The 5,930-nt window shown below is 35.6% G+C and overlaps 1 pseudogene; it reads left to right on the top strand.

The window, feature by feature from the left end:
• Positions 1-4,410: 4,410 nt before the first annotated feature.
• On the top strand, positions 4,411-4,991 carry LOC100715230 (immunoglobulin kappa variable 1-39-like; annotated as a pseudogene).
• Positions 4,992-5,930: the final 939 nt, after the last annotated feature.

Below are 5,930 nucleotides of genomic sequence, written 5' to 3'. Positions count from 1 at the left end.
CCCACAGTGATACAAGCCATGACATAAACCTCCCAGGAAAGCAGAAGTGTGAGGCTGACTGCCCCGCTGCTTCTCTTTGTGTCTCCAACCACATTGCAAGGTCCTCAGATACAGCCAGGTTTTGATGGTCACTTGAAGGATTTGGTGGAAGCGCCTAAGGACGCTCCTCTTTATCCTAGCTTTGTTTTCTGCTTCTCAATCCTGATTTGATGAAAGACACCAATAAGTACACTAGAGTAATGTGGATTATGGCATTATTTTGTATTCACATGGCCACCGAGGAACTCTATTATGGGTTCCAAGAAATAATTTTAAACCTTTTCTTAATCACTTTTAGAGATTTATTTATGTATTACACATTTTAAAGAGAATGCAACACAACAAAGTACAATACAATAAAGCCAGTGCAAGCAAAATAATGAAAGCAATGCATGACTTCAAAAGAACATAACAGAAATGAACAATGGCTACTATAATATATCTTGTTATTGTCTAAGTAGCCTCCCTCCCATAACATGAGACATCATAAAATCAAACAAATAACAATGGAAAAAAAAACAAACAAAACAATGTATACATTACAGGCCATTAAAGCAAGATAGTACGATATTAAAATGCCTCTTACTGTCCTACTTGTAGAAATTTACATTCACAGCAAAATAAAAAGTGAAGAGATATCTTTTATACCCCTATGCCTACATCTACACAGTATATCATCATCATGAATTATGATGTTGTTGCAATACATTAATATTATCCTAAGCCTAATGTTCATATTTCATGTTAATGTTGACTCATGATGTTGAAGATTTCAGCAGAAAGCACAAGTATAATGCATAGATCCAGCACTAAGGTGTGGCACAATGTTGTTTCATTGCACTAAACACCACTATCTTCTATCTGTGCCTCCTCCTTTGCCTTCATTTTCTGTTAGTCAATCACAACTTTCCATGCCTGTAGCTTTTCCTTTCCTGGAGATATAAAATCTTTGAATTCACAATATGGAAGATTTTCAAAAGCTAATCTTGAAATATAATGCCATAAAACCCAGAAATAAAAATACTGAATAATACATTTTGCTACTACCAAAACTCCCAATTATAGCATCTCTTATTATTGCAAATACCTGCTTAGTAAATGTCTTAGATCCTTTACTATTGAATTCTTTGATGCTTCCGTAGTAATGAGTGTATCTCAGAGAACACCAGGAGGGTACAGTTTGCTTTTGCCCTGAAGATTGAGTCTATTATGATTTTCAGACTTGCAGAGGAATCCTTAACTTCTTGTTTTCTATTAAAGATAATTTTGTTGATACAAAATTGATATGAATCTTGATGACCAAACAGTCAATTCAATTTATAGGTGTAATACCAGAACTTTGTTTTGTTTTAGATCATTCAGATGTATTCTCTGTTTCACTAACCCAATCTCAGTGTTTTTCTTTACTTGTCAGGGAACTCCTATTTTCTTGTATTGATCTGTTTTCTGAGAAATGAAGAAAATAAAGATGATCTTTTATACTGTGTAAAATATTTCCTATACTTATTTTTACATCTTCATATGTGATTTTTAGGCTGTGGCATTTGAACACCAGAGGAGGTTACAACCATTATAGGAACACAATCTTCAAGTGTCATACTAATATTTTTATACAAAAATCTCAAATCCTGCAGCAGCATTTATTCTCTGTATAACACATTCCATGCTTCTTCATCCCATTGACAGGAGGCTTTCATGTATCCTTATGCTCTAATGTTTTCATTCTGAGGTTTTGCCTTTTCACTAAGATATATTAAATAAGAATAGTTCTCAGTCTTCAAGAACATGCAAGTACAGAAAAATAGTAATCAGCAAATGCCTTAAAGACCTCTACCTTATCTGGTTACTATTGTGCATCAATAAAGAACAGTTTAAATTCAAGTAGTGTGAGCATCCAGAATTGTCATCACTTCGTGATATGATCACATGACTTCCTAGGAGAACAGATTGGTAGAGTCTTTAAAGCTGCCTATTTTAATAGTACCACACCCAAAAGTAGAAGTTTTAAGCTTTTGATTAATGTCCTTGGAAATATCTGTTCACTGAACATCTTGTCTTAGACTATTTACATTAGCTTTATTCATAAAAACTTGACCTGAAGTTATTATTGAAATCAACACATGAAGCAAGAAGTACTGATATCACCATGCATTACAAAGTATTCAGAAATAGACAATAACATTATTGGTACAAAAACAACAGGAACTGACCTAAAAAACAGCTGCGTTGTGTAAAAGTAGGAAGCCACTAGTAAACAGAAGCTATATAATATCATTTTTGCATAAAATTCTAGCGGACAAATCTAAAACATAGTGATAGCAGACATGTCAGAGTATGATGAGTCCATGGGTTGAAGAGGAAGTTGGCTACAAAGAATGGTAGGTTAAAGTGTTGCTTATCTGGGATAAATTGTTATTGCAGTGGAATTTTCCCAGTATAATTTTTACAGAGATGAACATGAATTTGTATTTCACTTATGATGGTGTAAACATTTTAGTAGCATTAATGTCTCCAATCCAGGAGCATGGGGTACCTTTCCAATTATATGTGTCTTCTGTATTTTCTGTCATCACTTTTAGGGCAGTCCAATTTATCCATATATCTCTTCTGTAACTGTGATTGTGGGTTTGTGTCCTGTGGTATGTTTGCCTTCTTTTTGGCCTAAAGTTATACTCTTATGCTGTCTCCCAAAACTTTCATACTCACACCTGTACACCATAGTATTCCATTCCTTTATATTTTATGTGATATCATATGCATCAGTAGGATTTTAATATGCACTTTATTTCCTTTTTATTTCTAATTGCTACTGGTTGTTGAAAAAGACGCACATAAACCTATAATTGACTTACTCTCTTTGTAAAAATGATGTGATGTATATTTGGATCTTTTCTCTTGACTCTTATTTTTTGCTTGTTCAGTTTATTTATCTTTATTCTTATGCTGTACCACATCATCTCACTGCAGTTTCTTGATAATTCTCACCCAGGTTTGCAAAGCTGAGATTCAAACTGAGGCTCTTATGCAAACCAGGCAAATACTCTACTGTTGAGAAAATCCCCACTTCCTATAAAATCTTAAATTATAATTTTGTGCATATTCTATTTTATTCTTCAAAATTTGTGGGTATATAAGGCCCTTTTTATTTCTCCAGTAATCTAGAAACTACTCATCCATGTAAATAAATAATTGGTAGATTGATTAGATTTCATTGCATTAAATACACTTGTGTGTATATCTTTATAAAAATGAAACTTTAATAATATCAAGTTTTTTGTTTGAGAAACATGGAAAAATTCTCAATTTACCTAAATGTTTTTAATTTACAAGACATAATGAATGTTTTGACAGTGAAACTAGAGATTTTATGAAGTTATTATTCTAGTTAATTTTGTTGTAGTCCTTAGGAATTTATGCAAGGCATTTTGCTGAAAGTATGTGACAATATCCCTTTTATGTTTGAACTTGGGCATTTCATTACTTTGTCTTGTCTCAATGTATTTTGGAGCAGCTTCAGCATACTTGGCAATAAAAGTGAACATTCCTTTTAATTTATTCTGAAGAATAAAATACTCAGGTTTTTATTGGTCAATATGATTTTCTGGAAACTTTATTAGGACTTTAAACCAAGTTTTTCAAAACTGTTAAGGTAACACATGGTAATAGAACAAGGTGGAGAATCACCCAAGGAATTTTAGTCAAATTTTAGTTTGACTGCACAGCAAGTTCCCTTTCTGATTTCAGTGCAGTGGTATCAGGGTTATGAAGAAAGAGACTCAGCGCTACTCATCTGTGAAGTTGGGGGCCTCTGGGCACCAAGGGCCGTGTCTTCCTATCTACAAGTTCCTAGTATTTTCCTTTTTCTTCTGTGATTAGTAACGCTCCTGATTACTATCCCCTTCTTAGGAGGATTCTTAGAGTCTGACTGAACTGTGGGTCAGCAATGAGGAAGGGTGGGTGAGAGAACAAGGTGCACAGCTCTGATTTTGGCAGCCATGAGTGAAACGGGGATGAAGTGACCTGGGGAGTGAGAGACAGGGGGACAGAACTTACAGACCCCATCTCTATTCAGAGATGCAAGGTGTGGTGTGACCCATGAAGAGAACAGCAGTTCACTTTACCTGTGGGAGAGCAGCCTGATTCTTCCTGGTGGCTCCAGAGAGAAACATGTTCTCTGAATGAAATCTGAGCATGTGTGGCTATGTGAACCCGGAATACCCTAGGTCAGTACTGAAATGAGCCAGGACTGCATGTGCCCAGCCCCGCCTCACCCTGCTGATTTGCATGTGTTCATAGTCCAGCCAGCAGCTTGAGTACTTTTTAAGAGATTAGCATATCAGGTGTAGGTGTCAGTCCCTGTAAAGGCACAGCATGGCTATGAGGGTCCCTGCTCAGCTCCTGGGGCTCCTGCTACTCAGGCTCAAAGGTAAGGAAAGATTGATCTTGCAATTTAGTTTATTTAGAATTGCCTGGTCATGGGTCCCTGTCTTTTCATGGACTGTTTTACTAAGATTACATTGATATTTGTTATGATTTTACTCTCAGGTGCCAGGTGTGATATCCAGATGACTCAGACTCCATCCTCCTTGTCTGTATCTGTGGGAGACACAGCCGCCATCACTTACAAGGCTAGTGCGGATGTTGGCTACAGTTTACACTGGTGTCAACAGAAACCAGGAAAAGCTCCTAAACTGCTGATCTATGAGGCAGACAGTTTGGAATCTGGGGTCCCATCGAGATTCAGAGACAGTGAATCGGGGGCAGATTACACTCTCACCATAAGCAGCCTTCAGTCTGAAGATGTTGTGACTTATTAGTGTCTACAAGGTTATGATACTCCTCCCACAGTGATACAAGCCATAATCAAAAACAGCCAGAAAAGCAGAAGTGTGAGGCTGGGCTGTCCCTGGTGTCAGCCCTACTGTGTTCAACTGCTGAGAGCATTTCTCTGATCCAGCCAGGCACTGAAGTTCACTTGGAGGCTTTAGAAGAAGGACCCAGTGTTCTCTGTACCCTAACTCTCTTTTCTATCCCTCAGGTCCATCAGGATAGACATCACAGTGCCTGTCCTTGTTTAATGATGAACAAAGATGAGTCCCTCTGAGCAGTGGCATCACATTAAATTCAGATAGCAGCAGAGAATCTCATCAATGCTTCTGAGAAAGAGTTTTTAAAGACTTGCTTCATTTCTCAGAGTAGATTTAAGGCAATAGAAAATTTTAAAATACATAGGTTTCACTTATTACCCTGCCTGCCTGGCTATGCAGTCTATCATTGAGATCCGATTACAATTTTGTTGCAAGCAATTGAGATCTATAAACATGCAAAATCCATGGTTTACATGAAGATTAATGTAAACATTTTAATTTTTTAGCTTTTAAATTTTTTTATTTAAAAAACAAAACAGAAAAAAGGCTAGAAATTGTACAGAATTTTTTTAAAAAATAGAAAATTAACACTAATAAATATATTGCATATTGTTATCTTAGAAACAATTGTTCAGGTTACAAGATATAGGTATGAGAAAATTATCAAATAATCAATGAAAGCACAGATTGTTCTTATGGATAAAGTAACAAAGATCAGTATTATAGCTGCCTGTATTACATATATATATATATATATATATATATATATATATATACAAATACACATTATATATATATATATATATAAAATGCCTATATATATATAGTCTTTTCCTTCTTTCCCTCCTTCATCTTTGATGCTGTACATTTCATCAGAATAAACAAATGTGTAATAACATACACAGCATTTTAACCGGATGCAATGTTGTTTCACCATCCAAAATCTCCTCTGCTCTAAAAAATCTCCCCATTCCTTTCCGTTCTCTCCATTTTCTGTAAGTCATTTGTTTTTTACCATTTCTG

Source organism: Cavia porcellus, unplaced genomic scaffold (assembly GCF_034190915.1).
Source record: "Cavia porcellus strain 051 isolate PalLab524CR breed Dunkin Hartley unplaced genomic scaffold, mCavPor4.1 scaffold_18, whole genome shotgun sequence".
Taxonomy (NCBI): Eukaryota; Metazoa; Chordata; class Mammalia; order Rodentia; family Caviidae; genus Cavia; species Cavia porcellus.
This window is presented reverse-complemented; position numbering and strand designations above follow the sequence as displayed.